This window comes from Cherax quadricarinatus, unplaced genomic scaffold (assembly GCF_038502225.1).
Source record: "Cherax quadricarinatus isolate ZL_2023a unplaced genomic scaffold, ASM3850222v1 Contig247, whole genome shotgun sequence".
Lineage (NCBI taxonomy): Eukaryota > Metazoa > Arthropoda > Malacostraca > Decapoda > Parastacidae > Cherax > Cherax quadricarinatus.
The window spans coordinates 193,295-210,244 of NW_027195273.1; the positions used below are offsets into that span (position 1 = coordinate 193,295).

The 16,950-nt window shown below is 43.9% G+C and overlaps 1 long non-coding RNA gene across 3 annotated transcripts in view; it reads left to right on the plus strand.

Moving 5' to 3' along the window:
- The window catches only part of LOC138851285 (uncharacterized), a 117,307-nt gene extending 109,081 nt beyond the window's left edge, over window positions 1-8,226 (plus strand). For all 3 annotated transcript variants that reach the window (XR_011391120.1, XR_011391118.1, XR_011391119.1), the window contains exon 3: window positions 8,070-8,226. This is a non-coding gene — a long non-coding RNA (uncharacterized lncRNA). The remainder of the gene's footprint in view (window positions 1-8,069) is intronic.
- The last annotated feature ends 8,724 nt before the right edge of the window (window positions 8,227-16,950 follow it).

Sequence of the window (16,950 nt, forward strand, 5' to 3'; positions counted from 1 at the left end):
GCTGGTAATATCAATACAGGAGTAGAAGAAAGCTGGTAATATCGACACGGGAGTAGAAGGAAGCTGGTAATATCGACACGGGAGTAGAAGAAAGCTGGTAATATCAGCACGGGAGTAGAAGGAAGCTGGTAATATCAACACGGGAGTAGAAGGAAGCTGGTAATATCAATACGGGAGTCGAACGAAACTGGTAATATCAACACGGGAGTAGAAGGAAGCTGGTAATATTAACACGGGAGTAGAAGGAAGCTGGTAATATCACCACGGGAGTAGAAGGAAACTGGTAATATCGACACGGGAGTAGAAGGAAGCTGGTAATATCAGCACGGGAGTAGAAGGAAGCTGGTAATATTAACACGGGAGCAGAAGGAAGCTGGTAATATCGACACGGGAGTAGAAGGAAGCTGGTAATATCGACATGGGAGTAGTGAAGCTGGTAATATCGTCACGGGAGTAATATCGACAAGGGAGTAGAAGGAAGCTAGTAATATCGACACGGGAGTAGAAGGAAGCTGGTAATATTGACACAGGAGTAGATGGATGCTGGAAATATCGACACGGGAGTAGAAGGACGCTGGTAATATCGACACGGGAGTAGAAGGAAGCTAGTAATATCGACACGGGAGCAGTGAAGCTGGTAATATCGACATGGGAGCAGTGAAGCTGGTAATATCGACACGGGAGTAATATCGACAAGGGAGTAGAAGGAAGCTAGTAATATCGACACGGGAGTAGAACGTAGCTGGTAATATCGACAAGGGAATAGAAGGAAGCTGGTAATATCGACACGGGAGTAGATGGAAGTTGGTAATATCGACACGGGAGTAGATGGAAGTTGTTAATATCGACACTGGAGTAGATGGAAGCTGGTAATTTCGACACGGGAGTAGAAGGAAGCTGGTAATATCGACAGGGGAGTTGAAGGAAGCTGGTAATATCGACAGGGGAGTTGAAGGAAGCTGGTAATATCGACAGGGGAGTTGAAGGAAGCTTGTAATATCGTCACGGGAGTAGAAGGAAGCTGGTAATATCGTCACGGGAGTAGAAGGAAGCTGGTAATATCGTTACGGGAGTAGAAGGAAGGTGGTAATATCGACACGGGAGTAGAAGGAAACTGGTAATATTGACACAGGAGTAGAAGGAAGCTAGTAATATCGACACGGGAGTAGAAGGAAGCTGGTAATATCGTTATGGGTGTAGAAGGAAGTTGGTAATATTGGCAGAGGAGTAGAAGGAAGCTGGTAATATCGTTATGGGTGTAGAAGGAAGTTGGTATTATCGACACTGGAGTAGAAGGAAGCTGGTAATATCGACATGGGAGTAGAAGGAAACTGGTAATATTGACACAGGAGTAGAAGGAAGCTAGTAATATCGACACGGAAGTAGAAGGAAACTGGTAATATCGACAAGGGAGTAGAAGGAAACTGGTAATATCGACAAGGGAGTAGAAGGAAACTGGTAATATTGACACAGGAGTAGAAGGAAGCTGGTAATATCGACAAGGGAGTAGAAGGAAACTGGTAATATCGACAAGGGAGTAGAAGGAAACTGGTAATATTGACACAGGAGTAGAAGGAAGCTAGTAATATCGACACGGGAGTAGAAGGAAGCTGGTAATATCGACAAGGGAGTAGAAGGAAACTGGTAATATCGACAAGGGAGTAGAAGGAAACTGGTAATATTGACACAGGAGTAGAAGGAAGCTGGTAATATCGACAAGGGAGTAGAAGGAAACTGGTAATATCGACAAGGGAGTAGAAGGAAACTGGTAATATTGACACAGGAGTAGAAGGAAGCAAGTAATATCGACACGAGAGTAGATGGAAGCTGGTAATATCGACACAGGAGTAGATGGAAGCTGGTAATATCGACACGGGAGTAGAAGGAAGCTGGTAATATCAACATGGGAGTAGAATGAAGCTGGTACTATTGACATGGGAGTATAAGGAAGCTAGTAATATCAACACGGGAGTAGAAGGACGCTGGTAATATCGACGGGGGAGTAGAAGAAAGCTGGTAATATCGACAGGGGAGTAGAAGGAAGCTGGTAATATCGTTACAGGAGTAGAAGGAAGTTGGTAATATTGGCAAAGGAGTAGAAGGAAGCTGGCAATATCGACACGGGAGTAGAAGGAAGCTGGTAATATCCACACGGGAATGGAAGTGTAGACAGCCTGTACCGTCTGCACAGACAGCCCATGCTGTCTGCCAGCTTAGTTCATATTTCGCGCCACTCAGATGCTGCCCTCTGTAGCCAGGCCTCTTGGTGGGCACGCCAGCCTGCCTGCCCTTGCCTCCTAACTCACACAGCGGCCTAGCAGCAAGACACAAGTACTCCCAGCTCTCTCTCGTGGGATGGCCCTCCCGGGCCTTGGGCTCAAACACACAAGCCTATGTACCCACCACGAGTTAACAATAAAGTAAGAAGCCTCCGAAGTTTATCATTAACCACCCGCTTACAGCCTACCAAATAATCCCATTAAACAGAAGGAAGGTGGTAATATCAACACGGGAGTTGAAGGAAGCTGATAATATCGACAAGGGAGTAGAAGGAAACTGGTAATATCAAAATGGAAGTGGAAGGAAGCTGGTAATATCGACACAGGAGTGGAAGGAAGCTGGTAATGTCGACACAGGAGTAGAAAGAAGCTTGGAATATTGACAAAGGAGCAGAGGGAAGCTGGTAATATAGACATAAGAGTAGAAGAAAACTGGTAATATTGACACTGGAGTAGAAGGAAGCTAGTAATATCGACACAGGAGTAGAAGGAAGCTGGTAATATCGACACGGGAGTAGAAGGAAGGTGTTAATATCGACACTGGAGTAGAAAGAAGCTGGTAATATCGACAAGTGAGCAGAAGGAAACTGGTAATATCAACACGGAAGTGGAAGGATGCTGGTATTATCGACAAGTGAGTACAGGGAAACTGGTAATATCGACACAGGAGTAGAAGGAAGCTGGTAATATCGACACGGGAGTAGATGGAAGCTGGTAATATCGACACAGGAGTAGATGGAAGCTGGTAATATCGACACGGGAGTAGATGGAAGCTGGTAATATCGACAAGGGAGTAGAAGGAAGCTGGTAATATCGACACGGGAGTAAAAGGAAGGTGGTAATATCAACACGGGAGTAGAAGGAAGGTGGTAATATCAACGCGGGAGTAGAAGGAAGCTGGTAATATCAACACGGGAGTAGAAGGAAGCTGGTAATATCTACACTGGAGTAGAAGGAAGCTGGTAATATCAACACGGGAGTAGAAGGAAGCTGGTAATATCTACACTGGAGTAGAAGGAAGCTGGTAATATCAACACATGAGTAGAAGGACGCTGGTATTATCGACAGGGGAGTAGAAGGAAGCTGGTAATATAGACACGGGAGTAGAAGGAAGCAGGTAATATCGACAGGGGAGTAGAAGGAAGTTGGTAATATTGGCAAAGGAGTAGAAGGAAGCTGGTAATATCGACACGGGAGTAGAAGGAAGCTGGTAATATCGACACTGGAATGGAAGGAAGGTGGTAATATTGACAAGGGAGTAGAAGAAAACTGGTAATATCAACACGGAAGTGGAAGGAAGCTGGTAATATCGACAAGGGAGTAGAAGGAAGCTGGTAATATCGATACGGGAGTAGAAAGAATCTTGGAATATTGACAAAGGAGTAGAGGGAAGCTGGTAATATCGACACAAGAGTAGAAGAAAACTGGTAATATCGAAACGGGAGTAGAAGGAAGCTGGTAATATCGACACAAGAGTAGAAGAAAACTGGTAATATCGACACGGGAGTAGAAGGAAGCTGGTAATATCGACACGGGAGTAGAAGGAAGCTGGTAATATCGACACGGGAGTAGAAGGAAGCTGGTAATATCGACACGGGAGTAGAAGGAAGCTGGTAATATCGACACGGGAGTAGAAGGAAACTGGTAATATCAACACGGAAGTGGAAGGATGCTGGTATTATCGACAAGTGAGTACAGGGAAACTGGTAATATCGACACAGGATTAGAAGGAAGCCGGTAATATCGACACGGGAGTAGATGGAAGCTGGTAATATCGACACAGGAGTAGATGGAAGCTGGTAATATCGACACGGGAGTAGATGGAAGCTGGTAATATCGACAAGGGAGTAGAAGGAAGTTGGTAATATCGACACGGGAGTAAAAGGAAGGTGGTAATATCAACACGGGAGTAGAAGGAAGGTGGTAATATCAACGCGGGAGTAGAAGGAAGCTGGTAATATCAACACGGGAGTAGAAGGAAGCTGGTAATATCTACACTTTAGCAGAAGGAAGCTGGTAATATCAACACGGGAGTAGAAGGAAGCTGGTAATATCTACACTGGAGTAGAAGGAAGCTGGTAATATCAACACATGAGTAGAAGGACGCTGGTATTATCGACAGGGGAGTAGAAGGAAGCTGGTAATATCGACACGGGAGTAGAAGGAAGCTGGTAATATCGACAGGGGAGTAGAAGGAAGTTGGTAATATTGGCAAAGGAGTAGAAGGAAGCTGGTAATATCGACACGGGAGTAGAAGGAAGCTGGTAATATCGACACTGGAATGGAAGGAAGGTGGTAATATTGACAAGGGAGTAGAAGAAAACTGGTAATATCAACACGGAAGTGGAAGGAAGCTGGTAATATCGACAAGGGAGTAGAAGGAAGCTGGTAATATCGATACGGGAGTAGAAAGAATCTTGGAATATTGACAAAGGAGTAGAGGGAAGCTGGTAATATCGACACAAGAGTAGAAGAAAACTGGTAATATCGAAAAGGGAGTAGAAGGAAGCTGGTAATGTCGTCACTGGAGTAGAAGGAAGCTGGCAATATTGACACGGGAGTAGAAGGAAGCTGGTAATATCGACACGGGAGTAGAAGGAAGCTGGTAATATCGACACGGGAGTAGAAGGAAGCTGGTAATATCGACACGGGAGTAGAAGGAAGTTGGTAATATCGACACGAGTAGAAGGAAACTGGTAATATCGACACGGGAGTAGAAGGAAGCTGGTAATATTTACACGGGAGTAGAAGGAAGCTGGTAATATTTACACGGGAGTAGAGCGACGCTGGTAATATCGACACGAGTAGAAGGAAACTGGTAATATCGACACGGGAGTAGAAGGAAGCTGGTAATATTTACACGGGAGTAGAAGGAAGCTGGTAATATCGACACGGGAGTAGAAGGAAGCTGGTAATATCGTCACGGGAGTAGAAGGAAGGTGGTAATATCGACACGAGTAGAAGGAAACTGGTAATATCGACACGGGAGTAGAAGGAAGCTGGTAATATCGACACGAGTAGAAGGAAACTGGTAATATCGACACGGGAGTAGAAGGAAGCTGGTAATATTGAAACGGGAGTAGAAGGAAGCTGGTATTATCGACAAGTGAGTAGAAGGAAGCTGGTAATATCGACACAAGAGTAGAAGAAAACTGGTAATATCGTCACGGGAGTAGAAGGAAGCTGGCAATATCGACACGGGAGTAGATGGAAGCTGGTAATATTTACACGGGAGTAGAAGTACGCTGGTAATAGCGACAGTGTAAACACTGTGTCTAATTTGATCGCTGTTTGTCGATTTACGATGAGGAACTTATGACAGGAGACATGTCAGTGAACCGAAGCCATATGTTTAAAAATAAGTTCAACAATAAGTTTAACAATGCGTTCAACAATAGATTCAATTGTAGCCTCAGCAATATGGCTACAAGGAGGACTATCAATGAAGCTACCAACAGAATTTACAGAAGTGCTAATAGAAGGATTTTCAGTAGAGCTACAGGAGGGCTACTAATAGAGCTGTTGTAGCTCTACTACAGTAAAGGCTAGCACTAAAGCTAGGTGAATCGTTATCAGGAGAGCTACAAGGCTACAAGTAGACCTGCCAGCAAGGCAACAGATAGGGATACCAAGAAAGCTTTCCATAGGGCTACAAGTAAATCTACCAGTAGGGCTACCAACACGGCTACCACGCGATCTACCAGCAGGGGTACCAAGAGAGGTACCAGTAGGGCTACCAGCATGGTTACCAATAGAGCTACCAGCAGGGCTATCTGTCGTGGCAGCAGGACTGCCACGAGAGGTGCCAGTAGGACTACCAACAGGACTATTAAAAGAGCTACTTGTAGGACAACCAGGAAGGTATTACTAGGCCTGCCAGTAGGGCTTTTAGTTGGGCTACTAGCAGGGTTGCTCATAGAGCTACCAATAGGGTAGGGTTTTTCTAAGAATATATACACTCAGTGCATGTATATACCCCTCGATGTATATACTGGAGCAGCAGCAGCACCACGAGGCGTGACATAACGACGACACAACAGCTATGTCTGACACTAGTGCTGATGCACTGTCATTGTCCTGTGACCCGAGTACCTCACCTCACACCTCCACGATAAGAAGAAGAAAACAAAGAAGAAGAAGAAGAAGAAGAAGAAGAAGAAGAAGGAGAAGGAGAAGAAGAAGAAGAAGAAGAAGAAGAAGAAGAAGAAGAAGAAGAAGAAGAAGAAGAAGAAGAAGAAGAAGAAGAAAAAAAAAAGGAGAAAAAGAAGAAGAAAAAGAAGAAGAAAAAGAAGAAAAAGAAGAAGAAAAAGAAAAAGAAGATGAAGAAGAAGAAGAAGAAGAAGAAGAAGAAGAAGAAGAAGAAGAAGAAGAAGAAGAAGAAGAAGAAGAAGAAGAAGAAGAAGGAAAAGAAGAAGAAGAAGAAGAAGAAGAAGAAGAAGAAGAAGAAAAAGAAGAAGAAAAAGAAGAAGAAGAAGAAGAAGAAGAAGAAGAAGAAGAAGAAGAAGAAGAAGAAAATGGATTTGACGAAAGAAAAGAAAATGAGGAAAATATTAATTTTGGTTGAAATTAATGATGAAGAGAGTAGCTTGGTAGCGACCCTTGGAGCGTCAACCATGTTGGTAGGACGGGGATGGGAGTCTGTACGGAGAAAATGGAAAAATGGAGTCTTCTTTGTTGGAAATGGGGTCTGGATGAGGAAGTCTTCTTGAAAGGAAATGGGATTCAAGAACTGGGTTCAAGAGAGCCATCAAGAAAGTAAATGCAGACGTCTAAATGATAGAAATGGAATTAAAAGTCTTCCTCTTAAGAAATGAGCGGTCTATGACGAGAAAGGATAAAAGAATTGTGTGGAGTAAATAGGTAATCTGTTGTGGGAAATTGATAGTACTGGTGAGAGCAAATGGGTAGTCTAGAGTAAGAAAGTGTATGTATGGAGTGAGGAATACGGGGTTTGATGAGGAAAATCGTGGTGGGAATGGGTGAGGGGAAGGAGAGTGGAGGTGATGACCACTCGCTGGGACTACCAAGTCAGTCTGGTTTAATCCCTCCTAGAGAGACGTGGGTGCCTAACACACTCACTCAATCCTTGTTTCTCCTAGAGTGTCTAGATTATTTGATTAATACGAGGCTCTAATTCTGTGTGGACATCCTTCACGGCAAGGTTCAATAACAGTCGAGTTAAGGGCACTAAACAAGCAGTTAAATCAAGGGCCTCTAGTACATAGATTAGTACCTGCTATCCCAGGAACCTAGAAGGCAGGGGTACGAATAAACTTACTAGAACGATGACATCTTGGACGCTCAACGCCCAGAAACTCGTAAGTACTAGATATATTTAATCATGATCCGGGTTATCATGGTCCCCTCTGCCCGGTCTCAGACCAGACTTCCTGTCCGGTCTCAGACCAGACTTCCTGTCCGGTCTCAGACCAGACTTCCTGTCTGGTCTAAGACCAGACTTCCTGATGGATATCAAAGGTCTATACCTCCAGAATACTAGATTAATCAAAATTCCTTACCCCTGGATTACAATTACGTATATCAAAGAAATTTCGCCTGATTACAAAAAAAAATATATATTTAGTAAATTACCCATATTAAAATATTATAAATCTAATGTATTTTCCTAGATAACGACAAATATTTGATTTTCCCGTATTACATTCTCAGAATTATTCTGATTCACCTTTCAGATTTCAACTTAATCGATTTATCTGCTAAATATCTTGAGATTTTTTCTTTCCGATTTTTCCATTATATAAGAGGAATTTTTCCCACTTGTATTTACAGAGCGGAAGTGACTCCTCTGTGATGGTTGTGAGTGCCGGAGATCAGATCACATACTCGTGGCACAAGGTCAACGTCTACTCCACCCCGGATGCTGGTACCAGCTCTGGCATCTTCAGGAGGAGGCAGCAGGAGACGGCTAGAGAGAAACACATTCTGAAAGATGGTAGGGTCGAGAGACGTGTTTGTAAATTATGTTTCCACCTGGATTTACGGAGTATGGAGTTTTTTTTTTTTTATGTCTCTCTTCATTTACATTGTTATATTTACAGATTAACTCTTCTTATTCTACCTCAGCACATTTATTCTTGAATTTCTAGGGTTAGGAACTGTTTTATTCTTCGATTTGCATGCAATTTTGGGATTTACACTGTAGAGCTGTATATACAGTGATACATGTTTCTCATTGTATATATATACATTGAGAGATAAACACCTCTCGTTGTATACACACTGAGAATCTCCTCTCGGTGAATATACACCGATGTGTTTAAACAAAGGTGTATACACCGAGAGGTGTATATTCACCTCTTGATAAATATTCACTGAGATACACACTATTCGTTATCCTTATATTAAGTAGTAGATGAGTAAAACACTTGTGCGACAACTTGTTATATTTATTACGAAGATGCATCGCCCGCTCGTCAGGCGTCTTCAGTGGAAACTTAAAGGTGACTTAAATTAGTGGGCCCCACCTCCTGTGACCCCCACTCCCAATGCTACTCTGCACTTCCAACTCATGCTTCAGTTTAAGTCACCTACATGAGACAGCAAATACCTAGGGAGATACTAGTAGGTTGGTAGACAGCAAGCACCCAGGGAGGTACTAGTAGGATGGTAGACAGCAACCACACAGGGAGGTACTAGCAGATTGATAAACAACAATCCAGGGAGGTACTAGTAGGTTGGTAGTTAGAAGCCACTCAGGGAGGTATTAGTAGGCTTGAAGAGAGCAAATACCCTGGGAGGATGGTAGACAACAACTACCCTTGGAGGTACTAGTTGATTGGTAGACAGCAACTACCCTTGGAGGTACTAGTAGATTGGTAGACAGCAACCAAACAGGGAGATGCTAGTAGGTTGGTACACAGCTACCACTCAAAGAAGTACTAGTAGGTTGGTAGACAGCAACCACCCAAGGAGGTATTAGTAGATTAGTAGGGAGCAACCACCCAGGGAGGTAATAAGTAGGTTGGAAGAGAGCAACCACCCAGGGAAGTATTAGTAGGCTGGTGGAAAGCAATGGCCCAGGGAGATACTAGTAGTCTGATAGGCAGCAACCACCCTGGGAGGTACTGGAAGGTTGGTAGACAGTAACCACCCAGGGAGGTATTAGCAGGTTGGTAGACAGCAACCACCCAGGGGAGTACTAGTAGGCTGGTAGACAGCAACCACCCAGGGGAGTACTAGTAGGCTGGTAGACAGCAACCACCCATGAAGGTACTTGAATGGTTGGTAGGCAGCAACCACCCTGGGAGTTACTAGCAGGTTGTTAGACAGGAACTACCGAGGAAGGTACTAGTAGGTTGGTAGATAGCAACAACCCAGGGAGCTAATACTAGGTTAGTAGGTAGTACTAGTAGGTAGGTAGACAGCAACTACCCAAACACGTACTGGTAGAGTGGTAGAGAGCAACCATTCAGGGAGGTACTAGTTGGTTGGTAGACAGCAACCACCCAGGGAGGTACTAACAATCTGGTAGACATCAGCCATCCTCGGAGGTACTACTAGGCTGATAGAGAGCATCCACCCAAGGAGGTACTAGTACATTGGGAGACAGCAAATACCTAGTGAGGTACTAGTAGGTTGGTAGACAGCAACCACACAATTATGTACTAGTACGTTGGTAGACAACAACCCAGGGAGGTAGTAGTAGGTTGGTAGTTAGAAGCCACTCAGGGAGGTACTAGTAGGCTTGTAGACAGCAAATACCCTGGGAGGTACTAGTAGGATGATGCACATCAACCACCCAGGGAGATACTAGTAGGTTGGTAGACAGCAACTACCCTTGGAGGAACTAGTAGATTGGTAGACAGCAACCAAACAGGGAGGTACTAGTAGGTTGGGACACAGCTACCACTCAGAGAGGAACTAGTAGGCTGGTAGACAGCAACCACTCAAGGAGGTACTAGTAGATTAGTAGACAGCAACAACCCAGAAAGGTAAAAGTAGGTTGGTAGAGAGCAACCACCCAGGAAGGTACTAGTAGGTTGGTATGCAGCAACCACCCAGTGAGGTATTAGTACGGTTGTAGACATCAACCACCCAGAGAGGTACTAGTAGACTGGTAAACACCGAAAACCAACCAGGGACGTACTAGCAAGTTGGTAGATAGCAACCACCCACGCAGTTACTAGTAGGTTGGCAGACAAAAACCCATGGAGGTACTAGTAGGTCGGTAGACATTAACCACCAAGGGAGGTACTAGTTGGTTGGTAGACCGCAACCTCACAGGGAGGTACTTGTAGGCTGGTAGACAGGGACCAACCAGGGAGGTGCTAGTAAGTTGATCGACTCCAAAAACCCTGGGAGGCACTAGTAGGCCGGTAGACAGCAACCACACAAGGAGGTACTAGTAGGCTGGTAGACAGCAGCCACCCAGAGAGGTACTGTTAGGTTATTAGACACCAACCACCCATGGAGGTACTAGCAGGCTGGTAGACTGCAACCACCCAGGGAGGCACTAGTAGTTTGGTAGAGAGCAACCACACAGGGAAGTACTAGCAGGTTCATAGACAGAAACCTCACAGGAACGTACTAGCTGGTTGGTAGAGGGCAACCACCAAGGCAGGTTCTAGTAGGTTGGTAGACAGCAAACCGGGGAGGAACTAGTAGGTTGTTAAATAGGAACCAACCAGGGAGATATTGGTAATAGTTTAGACAGCAGCTTCCCTCGGAGGTACTAGTAGGTTGGCAGACAGAACCCACCCTGATAGGTACTAGTAGGTTGGAAGACAGCAACTTCCCAGGGAAATACTAGTAATCTGTTAGAGAGCAACCACCCAAGGAGGTACATGTAGGTTGAAAGACAGCAACCACCCAGAGAGGTACTAGGAAGTTGGTAGGCAACAACCACCAAAGGAGGTACTAGTACGTTAGTACACATCAACCACGCAGGGAGGTACAAGTGCTTTGGTAGACAGCAACTACCCAGGGAGGTACTAGTAGGTTGGTAGACAGCATCCACCCTGAAAGGTACTAGTAGGTTTTAAGACAGCAACCAACCAGGGAGGTACTAGTAGGTTGGTAGACAGCAAACACCCACTGAGGTACTAGTAGATTGGTACACAGCAACTATCCAGGGAGGTACTAGTAGCTTGGTAGAGAGCAACGACCCAGAGAGGTACTAGTAGCTTGGTAGAGAGCAACGACCCAGAGAGGTACTAGTAGGCATGAAGACACCAAACACCCTTGCAGGTACTAGTATGCCAGTAGACAGCAACTACCCAGGGAACTACTAGTAGGTTGGTAGACAGCAGCTACCCAGGGAGGTAGTAGTAGGTCATTACAGAGCAACCACCCAGTGAGGTACTAATAGGGTGGTAGACAGCAACTACCTAGGGAGGTACTAGTATGTTGGTAGGTAGCAATCACCCAGGAAGGTACTAGTATGCTTGTAGCGAGCAACCACTTTATAGGGGTTCTTAAATGGAGATATCGAGGGTTGAAGGTAGACACACTTGTTGGATGGTAACGATATATTGTCAGACTGTGATGATGGGAGATGGAGCCCAGCCTTGCCTTGTCCTAGCCTGTGTCAAATGCCGACTGAGGAGGAGGCAGAGGTACGAACGTACACATGCGCATCCCGTGACGTCACACAAACAGTCACAGGCCTAGGGATCTCCTATCTAAAGCACATGGATAATACTGATATGCTATACAACACAGGGATCAGCAACTATGCTGACAGCTCGGTCATGTTACGTATGTTGTCTCGACATACACTACTATCTATAGGCTGAACAGGCAGGTGGTTCTGGGCTGATTCTATACAATAACAAATTCATATATAACTTAGAACTAATGGATGGTATCATACTGGATGTTAACAAAATGAGTTTTGCGTAATGGGTGTAACGTAATCACTTTTAACGTAATGATTTTTAACGTAATGCATTACAAACTATAAGAACAAATCATTGTACAATATGGATGGAATTGATCGAATGATCTGTATTCATGCACTCTACGGACTCTGAGGAAGAATAAATATATATATACAAGGTGAAATTAACAGCAAAGGTATCTGGTGCACTCAGACTATTACTGTCAAATTCTCAGAATATGGAGGGAACGTGAATGCGAAAAAAAATAAAAAAAAATTCTGAAAAACTAATCAGTAAATAACAAAAACAGTTGACAATTTACTTCATCTCGGACATCTAGTTATACAGACTATGTACATTTAAACCCAATTCTGCGAGGGTGAGGTTTACATATGCAGAATGGTTATCATCTCTGGGAGGATCGAATTCCTCTGCAATGGCTAACACATGCCTTGACTGAGGGAGATCTGAACGAGTATCTACAAAAGATACTTGTGGGTTTCTCATTACTTGTTGAGTACGCGAAGAGTAACGACATTCAGGTTGATTATCTGACTGCGTATTTGAGGTAGAGGGTGCAGAGTCAAGAGGATTTTCAGCATCTGTCACATTAGTCTGGGTAGCAATATCATAAACATCGCATACTAATCTCATATGATCTAAATGCGATTCTTTGTACTTACCAGTACTAATTTCTCTAACCTTATACTTATTACCAGAGATATGTTCTACAACTCGATAAGGTTCGACAAACTTTTGATCGAGCTTAGGCATTGTGGATGTTTTGTTGAAATTTGTCAGCATTACTCTCGAACCTACTTTGACTTTTGATGGCTTAGCACGGCTATTAGTTACTCTAGTAAATTCTGCTGTTGATTTATGAAGTGTTTCACGGATTCTTCTAAAAACACTCTGAGCCATGCTTGTATGAGTTGCTACGAAATCATCAGGGTTGTAATTGGGTTTACACCATACAATGCATAATGTGGAGTATCACCTATGGAAGCATTGTAAGCAGAATTTATGGGACATTGAACATCTGGTATAACTTCATCCCAAGTTTCACTATTGGGGTTGATAGTGGCTCCCAAGACATCAAGTACTTTCTTATTGGTTCGTTCAGCTAACCCACTGCTGGCAGGATGATGAGGAACAATGGTGGATTTAGAGATCTTGTAAAAAGTACACAAATTTTCAAGAATCTCATTACAGAATTCACCACCATTATCTCTTGCTAAGGACTTAGGGGTGGTATGCCTGCAGATAATGCATTCTTTAAACACTTTAGCTACTGTCTCAGTAGCCTTATCTGCAATAGGAACTAACTCACAATATCTGGTGAAATGGTCTACCATAACACACAGATGTTTGTTGCCTTGGAGGGAACATTTCAAATTGGTTAACAAATCAAGGGCAACTCTTTCCGAAGGTTTGCTAGTGGTTGGGTACACTTGGATTGGATTAGGATCATTGACATTTCCTTTATGTTGCATACAAACACAACATTTCTTAACATACTCGGAAATGTCAGTTGCCATACATGGCCAAAAGTACTTCATTCTGGCTTGTTTCACAGAACGATCCATACCAGGGTGTGCAACACCTGGTGCATCGTGAACTAGCTGTAGAGCTACATTCACTAGTGACTGTGGAATTATTAACTGGTAAACTCTTCTACTTGGAGTACCTAACTTGGCTGTTCGATACAGTAATTCTTGGCTCATTACAAAGTCACTGATTGGTGCTGGTGGCTTCACAGTAAGAATAAGATCTTCCTGGAGCAGGAATCAAATCACACCAGACCACATGGGATCTGTTCTTTGGGCATTCTTTACATCCTCTGCAGTAAATGGAGGATCTGCAGTAACTACACTAACTTGTTGCAATACAGCATCTGAGACTACATTTGACTTGCCAGGTAAATGTTCAAAAGTGGGATTGAACTCTTGGATAGTCAAGGTCCATCTGGCTAACCTTCCAGTAGGTTGTTTGTTCTGGAATAAAGGTATCAGTGGTGCATGGTCTGTCAAGACATGAACAGGGTACTGGTAAATAATGTCTCGGAAGTGCTTCAAAGACCATACTATTGCTAAAGCTTCTTGCTCCGTTACTGTATAATTACGTTCAGCCTTCGTAAGGACTCGGCTAGCAAATGCAACTGCGTTGTACTTGCTATCAGTCTTCTGAGCTAGTATGGCACCTATGCCAATTGAACTAGCATCAGTTGTTAGATAGAAAGGCTTAGAAAAATCTGGGAATTTCAAAATGGGAGTGGACGTTAGCTTTTCTTTTAGTGTCTGGAATGCTCTTTCTTGATGGAAGGTCCAGACAAAAGGAGCATCTTTCTTAAGCAATTCAGTTAGAGGAGCTGTTATTGAAGAAAAATTAGCAATGAAAGATCTGTAGAAACCTGCTAGACCCACAAAGGATCTTACAGCATCAGCAGTTTTGGGGGATGAAAAATTTAATACTGCCGTTACTTTACTTTGATCAGTTGTAACCCCTCTATGAGTGACTACGTGAGCAAGAAACTTAATTTCTGATCTGAAAAATTGACATTTAGACAGTTTGATCTTTAAATTGGCTTCTTCAAGCTTACCAAGTACCATATCAAGTCTTTTCAGGTGTGTATCCACATCTTCGGACATGACGATTACGTTATCTAAGTACACCACAAGTGCTTTACCTATAAGACCTCTAAAGATATTGGTCATCAGTCTCGAGAATGTGATAGGAGAGGATCGTAATCCAAAAGCCATTAGAAGGAAGTGATAATGACCTGTGGGAGTAGAGAATGCGGTTAACTCTTGGCTGTCCTCGTGAAGAGGGACTTGCCAAAACCCTTGTAACAAGTCCAGGGTCGAGAAGACTTTGTTATCTCCGATGTTACGTAAAAGATCACCCAGTACAGGAAGTGGGAAGTGATCTGGAATAATTTTCGCATTTAACTTCCTAAAGTCAATCACCAGGCAGCAAGTACCATCCTTCTTAGGCACTAGGATCAAGGGCGCATTCCAGGGTGAATTACTAGGTGCAATAACTCCATCATCGAGCATTTGATTGATCAATTCCTCTGCGACAGCAACTTGGGAATGAGGCATTCTGTACGCAGATATATAGATAGGTCTAGTACCAGGTTCAAGTGGAATACGATGGGACAATAAGTTCGTTATACCCATCTTCTCACCTGGTAAGGCAATGGCTTTACGACGTTTGTTTAACAGAGTCAACAAACGCTTGTCTTCGTCTGGGAAGTCAGTGGGAGCTAAGTCTTTCTCCTCAGCTGGTGGAATTGATTGATCCAGTGGAGTGGATGAGGTCTCAACTGTTGAAATAGCACCGACCCACTGGTCAGGTGGCACGTCATCCTGTACTTGAACAGGGTAAGGATAGTGAACCAGGTCAACAAGATTGGTATTTGCTCTGAGACGAACACTGTGACCCGACGTGTTAGCAAGGAATAAATGGATCTTACTGTCTCTTACAACGTGTAAGGAAGGTTCAACAAATAAACCCTTGACCTTGCAGGAATCACTGTCAACTAGGACGTTATCACCATCTGGAACACTAGGAACAACACCAGACACTCTAGTGAGAGCACTAGGTTGGTAGATAGCAATCCCCCAGGGAGGTACTAGTAGGTTGGTAGACAACAACCCAGGGAGGTACTAGTAGGTTGGTAAATAGCAAACACCCAGGGAGGTACTAGCAGGATGGTAGACAGCAACTTCCCTTGGAGGTACTAGTAGGTTGGTAGACAGCAACCACCCTGGAAGGTACTAGTTGATTGGTAAACAGAAACTTCCTAGGGAGGTAATAGTAGTTTGATAGACACCAGCCTCCCAGAGAGGTACTAGTAGGTTAGTAGACAGCAACCACCCAAGAAGGTACAAGTAGGTTGGTAGACAGCAACCTCCCTGGGAGGTACTAGTAGGTTGGTAGACACAAACCTCCCTGGGAGGTACTAGTAGGTTGGAATACAGCAACCACCCACCGAGATACCAGTAGGTTGGTAGACAGCAACCACCAAGATAGGTACTAGTAGGTTGGTAGACAGCAATAACCTAGGCACGTACTAGTAGGTTGGTAGACAGCATCCACCCAGAGAGGTACTGGTAGGATGGTAGACAGCAACCAGGTTAGGATTCAGCAAATACCTAGGGAATTACTAGTAGGTTGGTAGACAACGACCACCCATGGAGGAACTAGTAGGTTAGTAGACACCAACCACCCTGAGAGGTACTAGTAGGCAAGTAGACAACAACCATCCAGGGAGGTACTAGTAGTTTGGAAGGCAGCAACTTTTTAGGGAGGTACTAGTTGGTTGGTAGACAGCAACCACCCATTGAGGTACTAGTAGGTGGGTAGACAGCAACCACCCAGGGTGGTACTAGCCGGTTGGTAGACAGCAACTACCCAGGGAGGTACTAGTAGGTTGTAGACAGCAACCACCCTGGGAGGTACTACTAGGTTAATAGACAGCAACCACTCAGGGAGGTACTAGCAGTTTTGCAAACAACAACTCCCCATGGAGGTACTGAACATTAAAATGGTATAAAATACCGACAGGTTGTTAGGTAAGACATATGCAACAGTTAGGTATCTTTATTTCGAAACGTTTCGCCTACACAGTAGGCTTCTTCAGTCGAGTACAGAAAAGTTGATAGAAGCAGAAGAGACTTGAAGACGATGTAATCAGTCCATCACCCTTGAAGTTTTGAGGTGGTCAGTCCCTCAGTCTGGAGAAGAGTATTGTTCCATAGTCTGAAACAATATGGAGTTGAAGTGACAGGATGGAGCCTTATATACCGCCAGGAGATGAGATGTAGGCT